The 12,895-nt window shown below is 39.9% G+C and overlaps 1 long non-coding RNA gene across 2 annotated transcripts; it reads right to left on the reverse strand.

The window, feature by feature from the left end:
• Nucleotides 1-421: 421 nt before the first annotated feature.
• LOC138103297 (uncharacterized) lies at nucleotides 422-6,547 on the reverse strand. 2 transcript variants are annotated; one of them, XR_011147694.1, is made up of 5 exons: nucleotides 6,479-6,547; nucleotides 5,848-5,978; nucleotides 5,286-5,303; nucleotides 3,172-3,211; nucleotides 422-3,084 (listed from the first exon to the last, which is right to left on the reverse strand). It is a non-coding gene; the product is annotated as an uncharacterized lncRNA (long non-coding RNA). The 2 variants fall into 2 exon arrangements; XR_011147693.1 differs by lacking the exon at nucleotides 6,479-6,547 and adding an exon at nucleotides 6,074-6,169.
• Nucleotides 6,548-12,895: the final 6,348 nt, after the last annotated feature.

The following is a 12,895-nucleotide window of genomic DNA, read 5'->3' on the forward strand; positions in this document are numbered from 1 at the left end:
AGCAATTGGCTGTTAGGAACTGGGGTTTTGGAGTTAGTCCCAAGACTAAAGTGCAAAGCAAAACTTTAAAAAAACCATTAAAATACATTCAATACTTCTTAAAACACTTATAAAAATACACAATGAACATAGGAAAAACAACTCTTACTATGTACAAGTAGTTTGGAGTTTGAAAAAGGGATTTTTAACTAGTAAACTTTTAACTGGGAATTTTAACTGGGACTGGTACAGACAAACTGCTTTGAACAAGTAAAAACACTACTAATAAAGCTTGATTTTTGTACCTGGGCTGATGGGTTAACTTTATCATTTAATTTAAAGAACTGTTTAATTCAAAATTAACTAATTAAGGCACTTAACATGCAAAGACCAAACTTAATTAGGGACTTCATGTATGACACTGAAGAGTAAAATCTCCAGTATGAAATTGGGTGGTCTTCTCCAGAGGGTTAATCAGTATGCTTTATTTCCTATTCTCATTGGCTTGCTGAATCCATTGAAGAAGATGTATCAGAAGAATTATTTTTTAAAGGCAGAAGACTGATCTTTAAAATACATTTTTCCAAAAGCTGTGTAACTTCTTTGCATAAGAGGAGCACAAACTGTCCTCCCCTGCAGTCTGTTGCAGACCAGGTACAGTTTTATACAAGAAAATTTTTCCACAGATTTGAACAACATACCCACTTTAGCTTGTTGCATGCTTTAAATACAGATAACACTATAAACACAGTGAAAACCAGGCTTTATTTTCTAAGTCAGAGTTTCTTTAACAGAGATTGTCATGGACAATGAAATCCCAGAAAGTTCAAGCTGACCGTCGTAATTCTGTACTGCTTTAAATCTTACACATATTACCCAGAAGGAAAAAAAAAAAAAGATATCTGGAGATATTAGTTACTCAGTTATTGTTCAATTTATATTAATTGTCAATTAACATTTGTTTTTCTTGTATTCACAATACAAATGGAAGAAGAAATGCAGAACCTATCTAAAGTAGAAGTTTTCAACTCCTTGACTACAGTCCTACAAAAAGCAAGTTGTAAATTATAAAAAGTTTTAAATTTAAAAAAAAAAGTTTTACATCCAACCAGATGAAAATGCAGGCAGGTGTATTACAGTGTTTATAAGCTTGAGGTTCTCCTTGTAGAAAGTGTATGTTACTTAAACGAATTCATAATCATTTGCTCCAATATCTTAACAAAACCAAATTCTTAATTGAGACAACCGCTCATAGGACTGCATTGTTTGCCCCTCACAGATATGGGGCACAGAAAGGATTCCTATTATTTCCAGGAGAATGTTAAAGAATTCCTTTTAAAAGTAATTGTAAAGTGAGCAGAAGTAAAGTGGGTTGGGGACCTGGGAATGAACTGACAGGGTCCACAGGTACAAAGGAGAGTGACTTCAACCTCAGTTATGAACAAAAATAGCAGACCAGTCAAGAGGAGAATTTCGAAGACACAATCAATAGTGAGTCTGGAGCTTTAGACTGTATTGATTTTTTGCTACATTCAACGTTTGCCCTTGCAAAGCAGGCTGGCTAGGCTATGAGAACACTAAGGAACAGGTGGGTCTTCACCCTGTCTCTCTCCTCTCGTTGTGGTGACCCAGCAATAAACTCCAAAGCTGTCTACTCACGTCAAGGTTTCAGAAGAAGCTGTAGTTGCTGACCCAGGAATCAACACTTTCAAACTTACTTCTTCATTACTCTGCAAGTGCCTATTGACCACATTTTGGGAACTCAGTACTCAAAGTTCTTGGAGCGATTGAATCGGAAACCTGACTCTGTTTTCCTGACCTCTCTACTACAGTTACCTGCTCTCACAGATATACCAACCAAACAGAGGATGTGACTTTGGTGTCCTTCCCAAGGCCAGTCAAGGCAGCTGGATTTTGTAATTACAGATAGTAAGGTTTCTTAGAGGTTACTCAATTCTTCTTGTTTTGATGGAAAACTCCAATCAGGATTTGCAGGCACCCCTTCAAAAATTCTTTCTTGAAATCTAGTACATTTCTTAGGAGAAAATGGCATTTTCACACACACATCACCTCTGAAATGTCCTCTTTGAACTTGTCCATCTACATGAGTAAACTAATTAGCAGTAAACAGAATACATCTTAAGGAAACTTCAGGTTCTTATTCACCAGCAGTTTGTGGGTTACTTTTTGAATTGCTGCTTCAGCTGGGCTGGAGACCAGCTGTAATCTAAATAGAGCACTAGCCTGAGTTCCAGAAGGAAAAAATGCCATGGACCTCAGTTTCAGGCATATAGAGGCATTTTCAGCCTGCAAAAATATGCAGTCCTCAGCTGCACTAACCTAGGAACAGAGCAAGGACATACATAAGGTCCCATCTGCCCATTATGCTCTACTCTGCTGCCTGCCACATCGAGCAAAAGTAACCTGGGATGCTCTACCATCTCCCAACAGTTAATCTAGATTCTAAACCCTTGTGTTTGTATTTGTTGCTGAATATGCCTCATCTGTATTCTCTAGCTTTGATCTTCTCTTAGGTTGAGATGGAGGACAAGAACCAAACTTCAGCAGAAGTCAAGACTGACATTGTGAATAAGACATTGACAAGTAAGAAAAGATAGATTTTTTTCCCTCATTCCCTGCTCTCCCTTTCATCTACTCCCTTGACTCTTCACCTATTACTAGCAGCATGTCATATTTACGTTTTCTCTCTTGGAGGGAAGTAAAAAATACATAAGTTGAAACTTTCTTACAGATTTGGCTGCTCATCACACAAATACTGCACATTTGCTTTCATTGCTGTCCAATAAAAATTTTATGCTTTTCTGACCTAGCAAGCAGTTTTCTGGAGCACACTGTAGGCAATGCTAGTCAATTTTGCAAAGCTGTGAAACATCTGGTATGGCTGTAATATGTTGGCAGTGCTATCCATGCTACTGAGCTCCCAGTGAGAATTTTTTTTCCCTGTGTGCCAAATTGGAGCTGCTGGGAGCTTTGGGAAGACTGAAGCTTTCCCTAACAGGTCATGGAATGAGTCATCAGTCCTGAATGAATCTTTGTGTTACATGGATCACATGTTTAGTAGTCTCACTGAATACATTTTCACATCTGGGGAAAAAAAAAAAAAAAAAGCAAGGATAACATCTTGGTGATTCTGTTAGCCATAGATGAGATTTTGCTTGGATTGATCCTCACCTGTAGTCCTCCCTTCTTCTTGGATAGATACCCTTCCTCCCTGGAAAAAAGAACAAATATAAGTTACTGTCTGTGATACATCTAGAGTCATACCTCTTCTGTCACATCTGAAGCACCTAGCCTCTTATGATCTTATGATCCCTGTGCTTCACACAGCCAGACCCCACACACAAGCAGCACTCTGGTTTCTCACTTGCATTCCAAGTTTCTGCATCAAGTGAGAGCTAAGGATGTGGGCAGCAGCATCCAGTCACAGAATAGACTGCAAAGCATTAGGTACAGTGTCTGCTTGGTTTCCTGTGACAGTGTCACTGTTGGGTGTCAGAAAAAAAAGCCTTTCTTCAGGCCTCTTGAGAGCCTGCCTAATCTTTCCAACAGCTCGAAGCCTGCAAACATAAAAGCAGCCCGGGTTTTCAGCAACGTGAGGAGCCAGAAGATAGCAACCTTGATACATTCAACAGGATGCCGCACCTGAGAACTTACAAAGCTAGCAAAAGCTTTGAGTAAGGCCAGCTCAATGAGAACATGGCATAGAATTAAGCTTCAGAACATATCCAGAACTGTGCAAAGCTTCCTTCTACATATGGCAAGGAGCATAGCACTTCCCAGAGTCCATTGACTTTCCTAGAAAACTGGTTAAAGTCAGAATGCTCTGCCTGTATTGACGTCCCATGCACATCACAGTAATGCTGCTGCAGCCAGGGCAGGCACTCCTTTCTCATTTAGTAGGTGGAAGTCTTTCTCTGCTTCCGCTTTTGCTGCTCTGCAAAGAGCAGCAGTAGATTCATGAAGTCTTCTGCTGTTTCCAGTTCACCACCAAGCAGACCTTGGGCAGACAGTACATATGAGGAAGAGAGCTTATTTAAGTACCACCTCTGCTAATACTTGATGCTGTCAACCTCAGTAGTGTCTGTAGCTACACAACTCAGTGCTGAATAGCAAAGGCTTTAAGAGGAGGGAAAAGCATAGGGATGAAGATCATTGCTGTCTTGTCCATCGCAACCTGGTAGGGAAAAACTTACCTTTTGAATCCAGTGAGTAGTTTCTCCCTCATATTACCCTGTCTCTGTCACTATTAACATGCATGTGTTTTCAGTGCTGCTGGAGAAGCCAAGACTGACAGGACATGAAAGGAGGACCATAGGTCTCTTACTCTCTAACCAGTAAGAGGAAAGTTAGGAACAGCACATGTCACCTGATCCCAACTGCCCTTACATCCTTGATTTGCTGTGACCTGTGACTTTGACTTTGGTCCTGTGGTTTTGTCAGACAAATGATTTAATTTCTCCTGCTCTAGAAGTGGGGCTGGGACATGGGAATATGACTTCCTTGAGGAAAGGTGGTAGTTCAGACCTAGATTTAAAGTCAACTCCGCATCCTCCTACTTCTTGTGCTTCAGTAAGGTCGCTGCCCCAAAGCTGCACAGCAGCCAGGCTCTGAGCCAGGCTCCAGACAAAGGAGAAAACATCCTAAATAGGAAGCATCAGGCATTTTATCCTACTCTTCCAGAGCCTTAGCTATATTGTTGGCCACAAAAATTAATCTGCAGTAAAGATCATGTCCCAGCATTCTGCTCTGCTTTATTGCCAATTTCCACCCAGGCAGTTTCCATTAGCACTGATCTGCTGCCTACACAGGTGCTCAATGCCCATCCAACAAGCTCAGACACAAGCAGGCCAGCCTCCACTGTCAAACACATAGCCAGGTTCTCCTCTGCTCAGTCTGAGTCTGTTTACACCAGTATCTGGCCAGTTGCACTCTTAACCTGTGTGCCCCAAGTCACCAAACAGCTACCGCACAGAAAATTGCAGACTAAAAGCACAGTCTTTAGGCATAAATCCTTGGGCTTTTCCCAAATGCTTCTCACCTGCTTCTTCTCAGGCCCAAGCCTAAATCAACAAACAGGCACTAAGACTACCCCAGTCCTGCTCTCTCCATGCCACAGACCTGCTTTTGGTGTTTCTAACATTAGCTATCACCAGAGCACATTGTTTATGTGTAGCACCCCAGCCGAAGCTATGGTTACAGCCATCTCTGAAAGGATTCTGCAGGCTTACTTTAGTTCTCTCCCCCAGCTTTAGACCTACTAACATGCAGTTTCAGCCTTCACACACCTTTGTGTTAGTATGTTCCTGTGGAATCAAAGCAAAAGAGGAAAATAGATGTTAAACCATCAATACCCAGAACTTAGCTTAACTTGAATTCAGATGCAAGCAACGACATTTTAGGCTGAAACATTTGATCCATAGGCTTTTCCTAAATACAACACATCATTTTCTAGTTTAAGAAAATTGCGTTAGCTCCTATTAGCAAGGTGTAGAAGACCGCTAACAGGTGCGTGTTGTGAATTCAGTTGCCAAGACCAAGGAACAAATATAAGAGGATAGGTCTGCAAGTATATAGTTTACTACAAGTCAGTGAGGCATTAATGGCCAAATCTCCTGCAATGCAAAAGGCTTTTTAAATTGGAGCCGGAGTCACACTGTTCTTTGCATTTTAAAACAGGCTTTTCCAAAGCATTTTCTTAAACTATAGTTTGTATTTAATCCTGAAAGGTACCTCTTTATTCCTAAAAGAACCTTTCTTAAATAGATGCCATAGGCAATTCAATCTGCATTTTCAACTCCCATTTTACTTATCAAAAACTAAAATGTTTTGGAAATGTGAAACCCTTACCTGGAATTGTCCCGCCCAGCAATTCTGTTTCCATTTCCTCATCATTTTACTCAGCTGGAGCTTTCAACTTTCCTCTGGGGAGATAAAAGATCACCTTGCTTCCTGCAGCTACTTGTATTGACTGTTGTTTGCTAGCAGGCAGAAAAACAGAAGGGCAGTCAGAAAAATAGGTTTCCCCTCATCAATCTAACCCCACAAGGCTTAGCTCTGCTGGCAACTCACTCACTTCCAGAAAGGAATTAAGTGTTTCTAACAATTGCATAAATAACAGAAAGCTGCAAGATAAGAGCCACATCCTCTGCACTAGTCTTGCAGGGGTAATTCAGCAGGAAGTGGATATTCCCTCTATCATTTCTAGCAAGAAAAGGGGGCTCATTGGAGGAGGTCATTGCAGATGTGAAGTAAATCCCAGCTCACCCCTCAAACCACAAGGCTTTACTCCAGATGGGGGCTGTCCTTATGCTTTCAGAAACATCAAGGGATAATGGCTTTTTGGAGTGAGTAGGAGAAGGATCTGCCTCTGGGCATTGGGTAGTGGGTGTAAAAAATGAGTTAAATGTATAATTAAGGGATTTTATAGAAGATTAGCTGTAAAAACAAAGTCACGCGTTTGTCTCAAGGAAAGAAGTACCTGAAGAAAGAGAAAATATTTGTCTTTTTGTATCTCTCTTCCTCTGTAGGCTTTTATCTTACATAAATGAGCACTGTGTACACAAAATACCTTGTGAACAATGTTTATAAACCTCAGCTGTGTAGGGATAGGGCAGATAGAAATGCCAAGATCAGTCTTTATGTCAATCAGCACCACAGGTGCAGGCCTCTGCTTCTGATGGCACACAGCATGACCAGCATCTGCTTCTGAAAGCTGCAGCTCTTCACCGGGTCACCTCAGAATGACTTGTGGCATCAGCTAGTGGCATCAGAGAATTAAAACAGGACTTGAAACAACTGGATTTTCTCCATTTTCCCATCCTTAGTCTGTGTTTCAGTGGAGGAGTTTGACATAAAGGCATACAAAATAAATTAATAATAGGGTGTGAAGCAGTAGAACTACCCAATAAGATAGGCTTTCTTCTGTGGTAAACTTCCTTACCTACCTTTAAAAATGGTGATTGACTACCCTCAGTGAAAATACAGGAGAATTAAATACCATTAATCTTTCCACAACTGATTTTCTTTATTGTCACAGCTGTTTTGCCATTATGGAACAAATAATGAGATTCCTCAAGAAGGACTTTTGGAACACATAGCATTAAAAAGGGTAAGAATTTGTTCTGGTGTCAATGGAAAACAGGGTAAAAGAACATTTCAGGTAGTATATTACTTTGCATGTGTTGAGTTGGGTTTATCCAACATGAATCCCTCTTGAAATGTTACTTTGTTGTCTTGAAATTACATTATTTTCCAAGTGGCTCTAAAGAGAAACATGGCATTATATAAACCTGTATGAAATGCAGAGATTCAAAAATCCCTCCCACCAGAAAGTCGATTATTCTAAACTGTTCTCATCTTCTACAAATAACTAATTCTTTTGCAGTGTTTTCTGTCTATAAATCTCAAAGAACATCTATAAGCATGAGACCCTATTCTCAGCCAGGTGACATTTGTCAACTCATTGAATGTAGTACAATAACCTCTGAATGACAGCTGAAGGAGTTTACTAAATTGCCCATGTAAAGAGTGGTAAGCACCTTATCACCTGCTCTCCTCATTGAGGCATCATCAAGACCTCCCCCTGGTAAGAAGTAATTCATCAATTCATCTAAGCCATCAACAGAAAAAACACAGTACAAACATCTGGGTGCTGAGAAGCACCCAGCCCAGTGCCTCCAAGAGTTTTAACTGGATGTTTTATACAGCAGAGATCTCTCCCCACAAAATATGCCACAAGAGTTTACAAATTCTCTGCACAAATATCTTCTTCTTTAGGCAATTCTTCCTGCTAATTACTTCCAGCAATTATGTAAATACATAGGGACACAGATATAAAAAGAAGAACATGTGATGTCAGCTTCCCATATATTTAGAGTTTCACTTTTCAGCTAAAGGAAGGAGAGGTAAACAAGTAGTCCAGCAAAAACAACCAAGGGACCACCAAGTATGATATACCAAATATAATGAACACAGCACAACACAGTTGAGGCAGCTATATGTTTGAAAATACATACCATCCAAATGGAAAACATCAGCTATTTAAATTCTCTTTAACTACCGTTACTTCTGTTTCTCTCTGTTAAATCAACATGGTTTGGAGCTTTAACAAAAAAGGGTTTAATCAGCCTGTTTCTGATGTAGGGAGTAGGTTGAAGTAATGATAGCAGACTGGAAAGATGTCTTCTGTTGCCTAGCATTGTTGTGCCAAATATAGACACCATGTGTTACATCCCAGCCCAAGTGATCCCAAAGCATCTTCTTCCGTAAAGTCCCTTTTGCTTTGGGAAGGCAACACCTAAACACACAGCCAACTGAGAGAGAATAGAATTTCAATTCCATTAAATATAGTGAATAACTGCCTACCAAAATCATTCCTCTCCAAAAGCAGTCTATCTGTTGTTGGAAAGTTAAAAAAAAAATTGTAAAAAAAAAAAAAGCTTTTGTTTTTCAAAAGAAAAAACCCTACATTTCTTTTTAAAAGCCAGAAACAAAATGTCACTTCATTTTTCTCTCAAGCATAAAATAAATAACAGCTTGGTAATCAGCTCTCAGAGGATGAAAACATTTGCACTGAAATGTTTACTAGCATAGAGAGTGAAATTTTTGTTTCACTGATAATGTAGGAACAATCTGCTTCTGGAAAGTTCAAAGAACATAACAGTCAAGCAAGAGGTGGTAGTTTGTTTCTGAACCCATAACAAAGCATTCACCACACATATAAGCAAGGTTGGAAAAATGCTGGAGGCTCTCTGTCCCTCAGTAACTGCCCCCTGATTTTGAAAAACTCTGGGTCCATACGCATGCTACCATCAAAGGGTAAAAGGGTCTGTACGCAACCTTCAAAGGGTAAAATGCTTTTGTGATTCAAAACAGAGTGCAATAGAACACAAAACTGCTTTATTTTTTCTTTACTAGTTCACAAGACAAATTGCCAGTTATTGACCCACAGCAGGGTTTTACAGATGTCTTTGATGCTTTTCAGTGTAAAAGATACTTTAAGGTACACTTAAAAAACTGACATCTCTGTTTTTCCTTGGATTGTATCTAATTGACAAAGCCTAGATACTGAGCATGATGGTGACCAGAAATAACCTAATTTAATAGGAGAAGGCTGGGATAGACTTAATACCATACTTGTAGACATTTACAAAATTTACAGAGATTCTCATTTTTGATGGAACAAAGTTCAGATCAACTCCCTGGTAACTTCTGGGGTAGAAGAGAAGAGGGAGAGAAGGCAAAACCAAAACTGAGATCCCCTCATAACTGAAAACATTAAAACAAACAAAAAGCTTGTTTGTTTTAAAAATGCTTACAAAATCCTCATTTGATGCACAAATCCAAATTCAGAATCCTCCCAAGCTATTCCAAAATGGAGTTGATTCTTCCACCCCCATCTGATCTACAGTGAGTCAATCACAGCACCAGGAAACTTCATAGGTTTTACAGCTACCTTGTAATGCAGACATCTCTCTGGCTTGTTATATTTTAAATTTAGGGGGAATTTTTAGTCTCTTAAAAAACCCTTAAGTTTTAGTTCCCAGGCAGCCTAAACTGATAAAAGCTTTCATGTAGGTCCACTGATTTTTCCCCACAGAGTAGCTGATCCTGACCTTCTACCTCTGTCATATGCAACAGAGCAGAGAAGTCAAAATACCCCAAACATTCTCACATCCTTTCCATGATCGGCTTTTGATGCAACAATATAGACAAGTACAGCACAAATGCAGCCCTGCTACTCCAGAATTTTTCAAATGCAACCACAGAGATTGGAGGATAAATATTGCTTTATTAAGCAATATTTATAGTAAGACCTAATCACATCCTCTTACTATTGAAGGAGGCAATAGCTGATAACATTCCCGCATCACAGGAAGCATCTTCTTGAGTCAGGTACAGGGCATCCTTTGGTTGCCACAAGACTCCAGCATTGTTTCTGTGCTTCTGTCTGACTGTACAGGGCATTAGCCTGGGCTCCAGGAGACTGCAGGGTAGATCTGCCCTGCTGGTGGCCTCACAGGAGTCTGTGCTGCCATTTTGCCACAGTGACATGACAATAAAGGAGTCACATTTTTTGTAAATTGTGTTTAGATTTAGAGGCATGGACTTCTATTCAGGGCATAGGGATTATTCTCTTTCATATACCAGGCTTGGATTATGAAGTGGTAAACAAGCTTCACAGCCAAGGTAAAGACATTTCCTGCTCTCTTTTGGTTCTCCTTCTAGTGTGTTTTATCTTGTAATTGTAAAAAACAGGGAATAAGCCTACGAGGTACCATTTTTAATGTTTAATCATATTTTGTACAAGAAAAGTTAGATTATACCTGGACAAAGGACACAAAATATTTGTTCTTGCTAGCAGGATGAAACCTGAAAATTCTGGTTCTGTATTTAAAACATGGAACTTAATTCAGGATGAGATAAGAATTAGTATGATCTAGAGCATTAATAGGACACACACTTCAGATTTCTTATTCCTGCGGATACCTTCAGGGCAGCTGGGAGCTGATATTTCCTGAGATATTTTGAGAGACCATGAAAGCATATTGTTTTTCTTGCTGGGACAACAAAGCACTTTTCACAGGCTTTATTTGATCTGGAAGCAGGGGAAAAAATCCACAATCCAATAGCTAAGCCTGGAATTGCTTCTTTTAAAGGTGTAGAACCCAACAAGTCCCCAGTGATAGCAGCTCAATGCAAGTGGCATGCTCCTCTGGTCAGGCTGCTGGTCTGGCAGTTTGGGTACCTAGTTTGGTTGACATCAGTTTTTGGTGTTTGCTATTCTCAGATCAGTGGCCTAACCAAGCATCACCCTATGCAGCAATCAATCCATTAGAGGGCAATAAGAATAAAAAAAAAGTTGTACTACAGAACCAGATTTATTAAAAACTCTATCATTTATACCACCAGGAAAAGCAATACTGCCAGTTTGCAGCTGTCTTTTTAAAAATAAGCTGTGCTGACCATTTTATTAAAAATAACAGAAAACAAGGTCATCAATGAGACAGAAAAAGAGTGGAAAACCCTGTTCTGAGAAGCTGAAAAACAACAGTTAGTCCTATGGGAGAATATATCAGTAGAAAATCAGTTTGTTTACTCAGGAGAACCTACTGAGATTAATTACAAGTGAAAGTCTGATATAACCTGTTGTATTTCAGATCATGTTCCCAAAAAAGATACGTGCCTTCCCTATACAGTAATTCTGTACGTGGTATGTGGTAGAGGCAGCAATCACATTAATACAGTTTATTCATGTGATTTCCTAGCATGGGAAATAGGCTGGGATCACAAAATGAGATCCAATTTCTTGGCTAGAGAAGTGAGCTCTTTCACAGAGGAGCACAGCAGCAGTATGAAAATGCGTAGTTGCTTAATCTCCACTCAAATCATCACCAGTATCTCAGCATGCTCTTGATCTTCCTTGCTAGAATGCTGGGATGAATGCCAGGGACTTTGGCAAAAGCAATGTGAATATGACCAACAGACCAAAGCACCAAGGCTAAACCCTGAACATGTTGCTTGCAAAGTAATCCCACTGATAGAGGGAGTGTGCTTACCCAGAAGAAGCACTTCTTTCTCTTTTTATGGAAACCTCTGCAATTTTGACTTGACAGCCAAAAAAGCAGAGGAAAGTCTTTCATCTTCATTCAAAGACTGAAATCTTTTCAGACTTGCCATTGCTGAGCTACCATTGGCATACCAACAGTGGCATGATATAAAAATATATGTGCTTTATATCCAGTGGAGAATATCTCAGGAACACTTCAGGATATTAAATAGCATTCCAAATCTTGCTGAACCAAACATTGTTCTGACTTCTTTGGGAAGAACAGTTTTCCTCAGAAATCTCATGCCTTCATTTCAACCATGGACTCAACCCCATAGGTATTTCAAACATCTCCCGTGACATCATAGATGTACTTTTTCCTACAGCTATCAACAAAAGGAACAGAAACAGCAAACACAAAGAGTTTTCTCCCCAAATTTCAATTCTGTCTCAGCTCGAGTCCTCTGCCTCACATCACAGTCTATCTGCAGGTGGTTATTTCCAGTTCTCAGACACATAATGCGAATAATTTCGTAAGGACAACAATCTACTTGCTCTTTGGGTTTGGGGTCTTTTTGTTCCCTTAGGAGATATCCATGCTATGCTATGGCTCCCTTCCTTCCATCTAAGCAGCAAATCTATGTTCTATGGCAAGAGGTGGCTTGAGATGAGCTGACACCCCTGAAGACTGAAAGCTTTCATATCTCCCCAGGCTATACTGCACCTTACTGCCTGGAGCTTCTGGCAGTGAATCTGACATAGAGTGTAACCACCATTTGGGGGAGAGGGGAGAGGAAATCACACTGTCAATAAGAGAAAAGCCTGCTGGCTGGCTGGCTGCCTTTGGAGCCATGGACACTGGACCTCAGCAGGCAAGCTGTCCTGCTGTTAGAACATTGAATTTTAAGGGAAAACATTCCTTCTGCTTCATGCAAAATTTAACTCTTAAATTAGTTGATAGCTCTTGAGAGTCATCTGTCTTGAAGGCATTCTAGAAAGTTGCTGAATAGAAGAAAGACAGAAGACATGGTACTGATCTGTTCACATTTCACTTTTAACTGTTAGATTTGCTCCTTTAGGATCCACTTCTGCTGTTTGTATTATTCAAATAGATATGACTGGTTACTTTGACAGACCTTTCATGGGAGCATATTATTGCAGATTTCCTTCCCTGTATTATGTTAGAACCCTCCATGTTCTACAATGAAAGGTTTGAGGGCTACAACTCTACAGCAACAGCTTCCTCAGACAAAACAGAAAAACAAGTGAAGTAGGAGAGAATTTCCCACAGTTGTGCTCTAGGTATGGAGTGCAGCTCAGACCCTTCCAGCCTCATACGACCTTGCC

This window comes from Aphelocoma coerulescens, assembly GCF_041296385.1.
Source record: "Aphelocoma coerulescens isolate FSJ_1873_10779 chromosome Z unlocalized genomic scaffold, UR_Acoe_1.0 ChrZ, whole genome shotgun sequence".
Classification (NCBI taxonomy): domain Eukaryota; kingdom Metazoa; phylum Chordata; class Aves; order Passeriformes; family Corvidae; genus Aphelocoma; species Aphelocoma coerulescens.